Genomic DNA, 11,770 nt, shown 5'->3' with positions numbered 1-11,770 from the left:
TTGTGTTGACCGAGAACTCCTCATCTTGACAGAAAACTCTAGTTCTCGGTTGTTTTTTGACCGAAATCTCATTCGTTGACCGAGAACTTACTTTGTTGACTGAAATCTTTCCAGATGGACTTAACACTCACTGTTGGACTATCCAATGCGTTCTTGGGCTCTCATATAAATTCTCATTGGGCCTGTTTCAATTTTGTGGCCCAAGTTCCTTATTAATCATGGACCAAATGTTAATGCCTATCAAATTAACTTATTAAGTTGTCTAACTTGACTCGTTTGGTGCAGAAATGGCTGATCAGAATCCGTTAAAGATTGCTGACTAACACAACGTGGCTGGATACTTATATGATCCACCCCTAACTCACAAGGAATTCAACTCTATGATTTTCGGCCTCAACACATGCAGAATATCTCACGCACTACGAGAAAATCCTGTCATTTGCAAGAAGATGATCACAGACTTCTGGAACAATGCCTCAATCAATCCACTCGGACAAGACGGAGTCATATCCATAGATTCCAAAATACAGAAGAAGACAGTTAGCATCACTGAGGCGATTGTGAGAGAGGTGTTATTGTTTGGTGATCAACCTGATTACCCGACTGAGTATTCTCCTGCTGCTGTCACAGAGGTTCTTACAAGGATGGGTTACGAAGGCACCAATCCTCCGGCAATCAAGAAACTGTTTCACCCATATTGGAGATTCTTGATTCACACGTTTTTCACTTGCGTGTCCGGTAGGAAAGGGGGCTCTTATGAGATTAGTCACACTCAGATTTCCATTATCGTTGCTCTGATCATGGATTGGGATTACAATTATTCCAAGTTTTTTTCAATGAAGTGATGAGCAATCTGAAAGGGAAAAAGAAAGAGATGTTTCTTATGTATCCAAGGTTCCTGCAGATGATTTTTGACTCTCACTTTCCTGACCTTGTAAAATCTGTTGATACCATGGATATGAAGTCATTGGGACCCAACACCTTTGGGTTGATGAAGCAAAACAGGAAAGGTGCCAAGATTGTTTATCAGGGTCTTCATGATCTGGTAAAATTTGGGCGATTTGCTGAGACCGAAGCTGAGCCTGTCTTGGCTCAGGTTGCTGACGAACACACGGCACCAGCTCAACCGCGTGTTGCAACTTTCGAGATTTCTGATGATGAAGATGATGAGACTGAACACCGTCATTCAGATACCCCTCCAAGTACTGAAAACTTAAGTGCTTTGGAAGCTGTGAAAGCTTTGTTACAGTCAACTGCTCTGAAGCCTCCTCAGACTATTGCTGAAATTGATGAAGAAGGCATAGCTGAGGATCCAACTGCTGACCTCGGTCCTCGTAAGCGAAGAAAGAAAGATCCGAGGCCTGGCATGCTGATAAGTGAATCTAAAACAACTGTTACACCAACTACAAATGTAACAAACAACCCAGTTCAACACACTACTCATTCCATGATTTATTGACTAGTGATTTTGGTGATGATTTTGATTTTGATTTTGAGACAGATATTCCACACACCGACGCTACAGATATTCCCTCTGGTTCATCTGGTCCAGACATTTAGGGTCCGTCAAGCTCCTGTACATCAGACAAGGTTGCCCAGATTCTGGCTATGCAGGAAGCTTACCTTTGGAACAAAGGTAAAGGTGTGGTTCTTGAAGATGTTCCTGTTGATGTTCATGCACTACAACGTCGAGTCTTTGAACTCGAACAAGATTCGGTAGTCAAAGATGTTCGTATTCAAGAATTGGAAGCAGGCAACTCTGATAAAGATTCCAAGATTAAGGAACTACAGTCAAACATGGGAGAACTAAAGGCCTTGTATCTCGACCTCCAACAAAAGTTGTTTCAGAAGTTTGGAGATGAGTTTAAAGGCAGTGATGATGTAGTTTCTAAAGCACCCAACGTGAGTCAAGGTGGTAGTTCTACTGCTCGCACTGTTGAAAACATTGATGACTCGGAATCACTGCAACAATATTTGGATGCTCCTCCCGTCTCCAAAGAGAAATCTGACAGAATCAAGAAGAATCTTCTTGAAAAGGGAAAGAAAAAGCTGCTGGTAATGAAAAACTCAAATCAGAATGTTGAATCGTCAGATCATCGAGACAGGTTTGTCATTGAATTTCAAAAGGGTTTTAATGATAAATATGGTGATCGATCGGGAGTTCTGTCGTGGGGTTTTGATGTGGATAAGAATATGTGGTGGGTTAAGAGGAAGTCAGGGGCAACTGAATACTACCAGAAAATGAAAAACTTTGGTTCCTGGACCAAAGTAGATCTTAGTGACCTGATCAATGCTCCATTCACCAATCCGACAAATGATAAGCGTGGTTTGGACTTTTGAAATTTTCTAAGAAGACAAGTCGACAGAGGTTTCCCTGATATGAAGACGGCTGAGTCCTTTCTGAAGAAGGCAAACGGAGTTCAAGATCCAAAGATAGGGAAGACAATGGTAAATGTCATGTGGCCTGCCACGGTCAAGGCCATTCACATTCCTGTTCCTGAAAAGATTCCAGATGGCACCTTGGATAACATGAAATTTCGGATATATGATAGTGTCACTGCCACTGTTGTTATTAAGCTGGAAAGGGGAAAGGGTCAGTACCGATTTGTCGATCCAAGAGACTTATTAAAGCTGGGAGAAAGAGATGTCAAGACGCTTAGTACTTTTCAGATAGTTGCTGATCCGATTTTCGAAACAGCTGCTAAAGAATTCACAAGTATAGTAGCTACTATTATCCGATGCAAGTTTTGGGCAGGTGCTTTGAAAGACGCTGACATTGATTACATGGAGCATGATTAAAAGACAAAGCTACAAACCAATGGGGAGATTGTTGGGCCTAGTTTATGTGGTTTGAGTTTATCTTTGTATTTAGTTTAGCTTTGGGCTTGGCTTTGGGCTAATATGTGAGCCGAGAACACTCATGTGTTCTCGGTGGGCTTTTTGTTGTTTGGGCCGGATTTGTAGATGGTGTCCCTATATATAGTTATGTTATGTATAGGGTTTTGGTTGTTCATTCCTAGTCATTTGGTAATCAAGTATTGTAGTGCTTAAGCACCTGACGTATTTAATAATATACGTGTGTTTTGAAGCAATATTGTGTTCTCGTCTTGTGTTAACTTCGTGTTCTTGAATCACCGAGTATAGGTATTTAGCACCTATACTTGTTGTAACACCCTTGGCAAACACAACATCGTCCCACTCTTAGGCTATCCCACATCGGCCATGGACAAGAGAGATCACTGGTTCATAAGTAATGTCCTACATCTTCAATCACCAACGCGTTTTGGGAAACCAAAAACAAATCCGTGCGCTCTTCGTGGGCAGAGCAGACAATATTGGTGGTGCGAGTGGCCGGATATTACAGTTGGTATCAGAGCCACTCTTGTGCCGTTCGGGATGTTGGGACACGCCACATCGAGGACAATGAGTCCAAAGGGGGGTTGTCTGTAACACCATTGGCAAACACAACATCGTCCCATTCTTAGGCTATCCCACATCGGCCGTGGACAAGAGAGATCACTGGTTCATAAGTAATGTCCTGCCTCTTCAATCAACAACGTGTTTTGGGCAACCAAAAACAAATCCGTGAGCTCTTCGTGGGCAGAGCGGACAATATTGGTGGTGCGAGTGGCCGGATGTTACACTTGTTATATTGATATCATAATTGTAGTGATCCAGATTCGGGTCTTACAATTGTTGTTAGTCAACAATAAGTCCCATATAATAGCTTCATTTTTCTTTTGTATCACATTAATAATAAACTATAAATAATGATGATCTATTTTCCTAGGGAGCATCATTTTCGGGAGTTATGCAAATGTATGATATCTTTGAAGGGAATTTGATTTATGCTTCAAATCTTGATACTTTTGTAGTGGGTTGTTGATACTGATTCCGCTGCTGCTGGACGAGATGATAGCGATTTGGATAATGGAGGTGGAACTAGTGGCGATCCAATGGATGAGGATCATGTTAGCCTGTTGACGGTGTTTTGTATCAGGCTTAAGCAGCCTACCAGCCTAGGTCTAATTTGCAATATAAGATGAGTGTTCCTGAACAACAGTAATATTGATTTACTTATTGTGTGAACAGGTTAAGTTCAACTTAACACAACCCTTTAGGAAATGAGTTGCAAGCACAATGTGTTTCATTGCATTTATGTTTTGGTATCGATTAACTTCAGTTTTTCTTTATTCGTTACATTCAAATCGACCATCCAGCCCCCACAACGCGTGGGGTAAAAATCCTAGTTAATAAAAAAATGGGTAATAGTTAAAGACATTTTCTTACATAATAAGCTAAGTTTGAAACATTAATGGACTTGGTATAAAGTACGTAGAGGTGATAATACCTTATATGACACAACATATGAGATGGACTCGATTTAAAACAAGCATGATTTGTTGGTAATTTATGTCCGAAGGAGAAGCCAGCTTACAAGTCGGTTAGTTGGGAGGTCTAGGCCCGAGTATTCTATTATCTGTGTTAATGGGTTTAAGAGGTATAAGTAGGGATTAATTAGTTTTATTGTTCAAGTTTGGACGAGTCTATAATATGTTTACCAAATTAAGGTTATTCATATGAAAAGAGAGTTGTAACATAAGTTTTTGAGTTATATTGAGAGTTATAATTCGTAAGTATTATTCCAAATTTACCTCAAATCTCAAAAGGTTTTCCATTTAAATCATATGTATATTTAACTACATGAGTTCGTGTTCGATTCCCTTTCATTCTCAAGCAGTGGCGAAGCTTGGGCTAAGTCACGGGGGTGACCAAAGTCACGGACTCAAAAAATTTCGGGTCGACGATTCGATTCGTGTCGGTGATTCGGGTCGGGTCGGGTCGGGTCGGGTCGGATAAAACAATATGACATTTGTATATCTAATTTTTCTTCATTTATTCAAACAATTGTTCTTACAATAAAAAAAACAAAATAATTTTTTAACCAACAAAGACCTAAAATATTCATGATTATGCGAGAGGAAAGGTGAGTAGGGATAAGCATATTAGGTATTGATACTGGGTATCGGTACCGAAATCGGTACAGATTTGGTATCGTCGGTGCCGAATAGATACCAAAGTTTTGAGTTTTGGTACCGGTATATATCTCAAATTTTACCTTCAATACCGGTATGAACCGAATATTTGGTATCGATACCGGCACCGGTACGGTACCGATCTCATCCTTAAGGGTGAATACCTAGAAGAAGAATTGCAAAGGCCTATAATATTTATAAAAACAAATCTTTTACTATTCGACTACTATTTTGTAACTTTTGTTTATAAATATTGCGAGGTTTTAGATAAAAAAAACAAACGATGGGGTATTATATTTAAAAAAAATCAGTAGTGACCGGTAGCATTTTGGAAAAATACATCGGGGTGACCGCGCTTAATACTTATAAAAAGTTTCGAGAAAAATAACGAAATTTACCATGCTAACGGAGAAAACGGCAGTGACCGAGGCCACCCCTGATCCCCACATAGCTTCGCCCCTGTTCTAAAGCCTTGCGTTGATATTAAGATGGATATTAGCACAACTCAAAAAATAAGTTGATTCTTAAGTAGTCACTTAAATGTACAAACAAACATATAACTTTTCTTTTTTCATATCTATGGATTATCATGCGATTATCTTGTCTTATGTTGACTTAATAATTAAATCTTATTTGCTCGGTTTTCCCGCACATACGGCTGTAGATCCACAATCAAATGGTTAAACATCATTAAGATTCAGAAACACTGGAAAATTCCTACATTATTTCAATGATGATTACGCAATAATTATAACAAATAACATATCCGACTAAATGATTACAATCTTCATAACATACAACTTTTGCAATAGAAATAGAACTAACATAGAATTGATTTCAAAACTTGAAAAAGACAAACTTTGTATTTCATTAAGAGCATGTTTGAGATTAAGTTTGAAAAACAGTTTATTGGCTTTTTCAAAAAGTCATTTTAAAAAGCCAAGATTTGAGGGCTTTAGAAAGCTGTGTTTTTTTTACTCTTTCAGAAAATTAAAATAAAAAGTATTTTTGTAATGACCAAACACTTTTTTTAACTTATTGGCTTTTTGAAAAAATCAATTAGTCAATAAAGTGTTTTCAAACTCAATCCCAAACATGCTTTAAATACAAATTTTGAGTGTATTTCTCTTAACTATAGTAAATTTAAGGAAAATTGGTTTTAAATACTCCCAACTATAATGTGTTGGCAAATAACGAGCCCAACTTTACATTTGGCTGGTGATGGTCCCAACTAAATACCTATTTGTTTTTAACAGTCCGCGACTAACGGATTCATAACTCCGTTAGTATTATGCTGAGTTAGCATCCAGCTGTTAAAAACCATCTAACGTGGAACGATTACATGGCTGTGATCTCTTTATAAACATCAGGTGACGTAGTTGACCAAAATCATAACTCTAAAATACCCAATTAAGCAAACTGAAGAACCCTAAAACACCAAAATGATGGAATTGAGCTCCCAATCGTCTTCTTCATCTCGTTGGAAGAAAAACCCTAAAAGGTTCTGCGACTAACGAATGACTAAAATTCAAGTCAATTTTAGTTCTAGGTTTCCAATGGTGGGTTTTTTCATTAGAAGTCTAGAAACGGGCTCCAATTCGAATCCATAATTCGTGTTAGTTGATTACAGATTGCAATTAAAATCTTAGGGCTTTTATTTGGTTCATAAAAATGAGTTGAATGATATATTTATTACCTCGAATGGTGTTTGAATTGATATCCCGAAGAGCCTTGCCGGAATTCAAACAACCAACCGGAAAAACGAGTTTGGATTTTTTGGATTCAAACTACCCATTGGTGGTGGTGGTGATTCGTTTATTCACCGGAAAAACGTGGGTGCGGGTAGGTATATGCAGTGGGAGGGAGGAGCCAGAAAAACGTGATGTAGTGGTAATTTGTTTTCCGGCGATTGTTGCAGGTGATGGCGATGGTGGTGGCTGCTAGAGAATTAAACAGGGAGGAGGAAGACAAGTAGACAACACATGTATACATACATATATATATATGTGTATATATTACTTATTATGTATTATATATTACTTTGATTGTCACATAAGCTGCCACATATGCAATATTTGACAACCAGGTGTGCCAACTCAGCAACCGACTAACGGAGTTAGTCATCGTTAGTCGCGGACCGTTAAAAACAAATAGGTCTTTAGTTGGGACCGCCACCAGCCAAGTGCAAAGTTGGACCCATTATTTGCCAACACATGATAGTTGGGAGTATTTAAAACCAATTTTCCTAAATTTAAAGTTTCACTCAAGATATTCAAATTATGGTAAGAAAACCAATCAAACATGAAACAAGATCAGGGCCGGGCCAACCATTTTAGTGGCCCAAAGCGAGTAAAAAATTCGGGGCCTTTTCTGAAAAATTCCAGCTCTTACTTTCCAAAATTTTATTCATTTCGCATCATATTCAATTAAATGAACTCTTTTCATATAGTTCTATATGGTTATCTATACATGTATTGGTATTATTAATTTTACTACGTGCTATTATCAATTTTATCACTATTGTACTTTGATGCCCCTTATTTTCTCCCATACAATGGTATCTTGAGGTCTCCCTGGAATCCACCTCTCTATCCCATCGGATAGAGGTACGATGTGTCTACATCCCACCCTCCCCAGACCCTACTTATAGCTTTGCTATTGGTGGGATTTCACTGGATATGATTGATTGACTGACTAAATTCAAAACTTAAATAGTTTCACTTCTCTTTAAAAACTCTATTTTATAACATAAGCTAGTATATGATTTGTTTCTTAAAACAACCCAATCATAATTTATAAATGTTGAAACATGTCATCAATGTTACTTGATCGGACAATACCGCAAACCATCTTGAGGACGGCAACATACACATTGGTCATTTTCAACGTGACCGTTTATTGTTAGTTATAATGCATGTATATCATCTTACTTTAGAGAAAAAATAAGGAGTTAAAATAAGATAATATCGAATTTTGACTTGATAAACTCATAAACAAGTTTTGACTCCAAATTAGAAATTGCTACATATGGTCATGTTATTATATTTTTTAACGACATATACACAAGTTACTTAATAAATCTTTATATTAACTTTACTTTAAAGTACTAAAAAACTTATTAAACTAATCTATGTTGTGATAAAATAAAATGCATTTAAAGTAGTAGAAGAAAAATGATTTACTACATGCAATTTTGGGTTTTTAATATGTTTCTTTATTGGTGTCGAATAAAAAAATATTCAATGAAGAAGGGGAATGGGGATCGAACACTGGTGACAAACAAAAAGGCAGGAGCAAACTACCGTTGTACCAAAGAATCATTGACCTAAAATGACAAATAAATATTACATGTTATATATATATAAACAGAGGTCTTAAAAATTTAGAGACCCAAAGCCCTAGCTTTACTTAGTTAGTCATTTGGGCCGGCCCTGAACAAGATACATTGTCAAACAAAAAAAAATATGATTCATTAAGTTGAAAAGACTATTAATGTTGACAAAATTGAAATGGATAATTGAGCAAGACAACAAAGTCCACACAATGAAAGCGAAATCCCACTCCATGCCTCACAAATAATTTTGCAAAATTACATTAAAGAATGACATTAACCCAAGCTAGTATATAGTACATAAGTTCAAATAGAAGAAGAATCTTATAACCAAAAAGATTACATACACAATTATATTATACCTATGGCCGGTATTTGATAATAATCAATATAATAGAATTCCGATGGCCATTAGTTGTATGTTGATTGGTATAGGCTGATGCCGCAAGCCAGGTGAGAGAGCACGCCCCTAGCTATCCAAACCGCTGCTTCTAAAAGTATTTTAGGGACTTTCAGTGCCTGGGATTTAAAGTTTAAAACTTTGAAGGCTCAACGTCTTTTACAATAAAAGTAACATCACCCCGGAACAATATGTTATATAATTACCAAACTGCGTAAATTAACACAAGTATAAACTATTTAATAAAAGTTTCTCGTATTTATAATGTATAGTCGTAAACAGTTTTGTTCTTAAAAGTTTAAATTCACATGATGACCATAATGTGATGCGATATATAATCAAATGTGTCAATGCCATAGGATTGACTCGGTGGTAATTAACGGTTTATTATTCTTTAATTAAACATGACATATATTTAGACTTTTAAAGTCTTGTAATTTCTCTCATGAACTAAAAGTCGGCCCAACAATCATCATATATAAGATAATAATATTATATCCTTAAACAAAATTTAAAATAAAAAAACAATTATACAGGCTCTAATACAAACGTAATGCTTACGAAAAATGAGACAGGCACTCATTTGGGTGAATCGGGTCAAACCAATATAATTATGTTGAAAGATATAGGTTTTCGGTTCATAAAAAATGGTTCGTATCATGTCTTAGTGAGTTATACTAGGTAATAAATCGACTATATCTAATCTTAAAGTCATGATAGCTTAATATGTCTTGATGGTTAGATTATATAAAAACAAGGCATGATAGTTATAATGGTCCATGATAGGCCTTAATATGTCCTAGCATAATTGGTTTATTGGTCGTAATAAGCAATAACAACTTATATGTGTCTAAATGGACTATATTGGGTTTTACTTGCCATTATTGACATTACATGACCAATTATTGACTAATTACGTCAAATCAAGTTATAAATGAGACATACATGTCATAAATCATAATGCCCAACTTTGAGAGTTAGAACTCATGATAGCTCCTAAGAAGGTACAATAAGCATCTTAATCTTTTATAAAATGTGTTGATTTTTCCACATGACAAGTCTTATTAGGTTAAAACAAATCATTTATTCATTAATGGCATATGTCTGTTGCTAGGTCTAATTTTTGGGACTTAGACCCCATGCAATAAGATGTTTTGTAGGTGTATAGCGCCCTATAACATTAGTCACCCCCTCCCCGGGGTGCTATAGGGTAATTTCAACCCCTTGGCGTGTTGTGTATAACACTCATCTTATTTGCCTTTCTAACAAAAAAAGAAAAAAAAGAAAATGAATCCATTTAACAACCCAAAGTTCGGTTTTGGCCAATCTGAGTCCCGCCCAACTCCCGCCAAACTGACTCATGTTTTCTTTTAGTATTTTGATGTTTTTTTATTTTATTATGTTTTATTATTTTTAATGTAACTTTCATTATTTAGTAAAATATTATTTTTTTCATTTTTATTAAAAATAGAAAAATAATAATTGAGTCATGATGCCAATGGTGTTTTTTTTTGGTGCAGGGGGGGGGGGGGGGGGTTGGGGGTTGTGTTAATACCTCTGCACCACTTCTCGTATAAAGCCCTTTTTATGACACGTATGTCATGTGTCGCAAAACACCCCTAGATGGTGAACACATTAATGGATCTTATTAGTGTTTTACTATGTCCATGTGACGTTAGGTTTTAGCAATTAGCAAGTCATTTTGGCGTTAATGACCTAATCAAGTGAGTCTTCTCATGTAATATTTTGTTTTACATTAATATGTTGTAACAATTCCTATTGACTTCTGATGCTTGGACGTTGTTAATTTCCTCAGGATGGCCACGATTAGCAAAAGCAATTACAATCAAACCAACAATAACCGAAGCATTCTTCTTCTCTTCCATTAGGCAATGTGTAGTGGGGCTCGAGCTTGGGCGAAATGGGGCGAGAAGGGGCGCGAACACCGCCCCCGACGATAAGTGGGCGAAAATGGGAGGGGGCGGGGTTCTTTTGTCGCCGGATTGCTTGGAAAACAATAATATTATATTAAATGGACCGTTGCAATGGTCAAATGTAAAAAAATAAAAATAAAAATCAATTAATTAAATCAATATATATATATATATATAAACATACACCATTCTTCTCCATTTTATATTCATTTTGTACACAATTCATACCCAAATTCTTATAAAAAATTAGCAAAATGAATCCTAGAAACAACCCGAACTGCCAATTCCCTCCTTTCGGTCAAACGTATGGTTCGCAACCGAACTTACAATGGAACCTGATGAACCTACGCCAACCGAGCTATCCGTTTCAATTTTTCGACCCGAACTTAAACATGTACGCCAACTATCTCAGCACCCAAAACTTAATGCCGGCGTTCGGGTCTACACCACCGGAGTCAGAGCCGGTAACGGTGCCGGAGACGCAAACGGCACGGACCCCCGGTTCAAGCAAAAAGGCGACCCGTAAACACAAAAAGAAACAACTGGGGGAGCCGATGGCGCAACGTGATCCATACAAGCATTGGAGCGAGGAGGAGGAGGTGGCCCTCGCAAGGGCTTGGATCGTCATTTCGGAGGATCCCAATGTCGGTAAGTTTTTTAATATTAAGTATTTATTAAAAATGTATTTAGTGTTTATTAAAATGTATACTAATTGTGATAAATAATTTTAATTTGTAGCTAACTTTCAAGCCACCGGGGTGTTTTGGAAGAAAGTCTTTGAAGCTTGGCTCGCGATAACCGATAAACCCGAAGACTACCGGGGAAAAGAATCGGTTCAAGCCCACAGGAATGGGCTTAACGTCGATTGTCAAAAATTTTGACGGGATAATTAACCGGTTGCAGGGGCCCGGCTGACGTAGCGGGCATAACGACGGCGACATTATAGCTCAAGCCTTGAGCGACTTTCGAGCTCAAGGCCAAACTTTTGACCGACCCGGAAAACCATTTAAGTATTTGAATTGTTGGGAAAAACTACGCGGTTGCGCGAAATGGAGCGGGGCACCAACCA

The sequence above is a fragment of the Bidens hawaiensis genome, unplaced genomic scaffold (genome assembly GCF_021521415.1).
Source record: "Bidens hawaiensis isolate Kalapana, Puna unplaced genomic scaffold, B.hawaiensis_p1.1 tig00003587_1, whole genome shotgun sequence".
In the NCBI taxonomy this organism is placed as follows: domain Eukaryota; kingdom Viridiplantae; phylum Streptophyta; class Magnoliopsida; order Asterales; family Asteraceae; genus Bidens; species Bidens hawaiensis.
The sequence above is the reverse complement of the archived record's forward strand: the minus strand, read 5'-3'. Positions refer to the sequence as shown.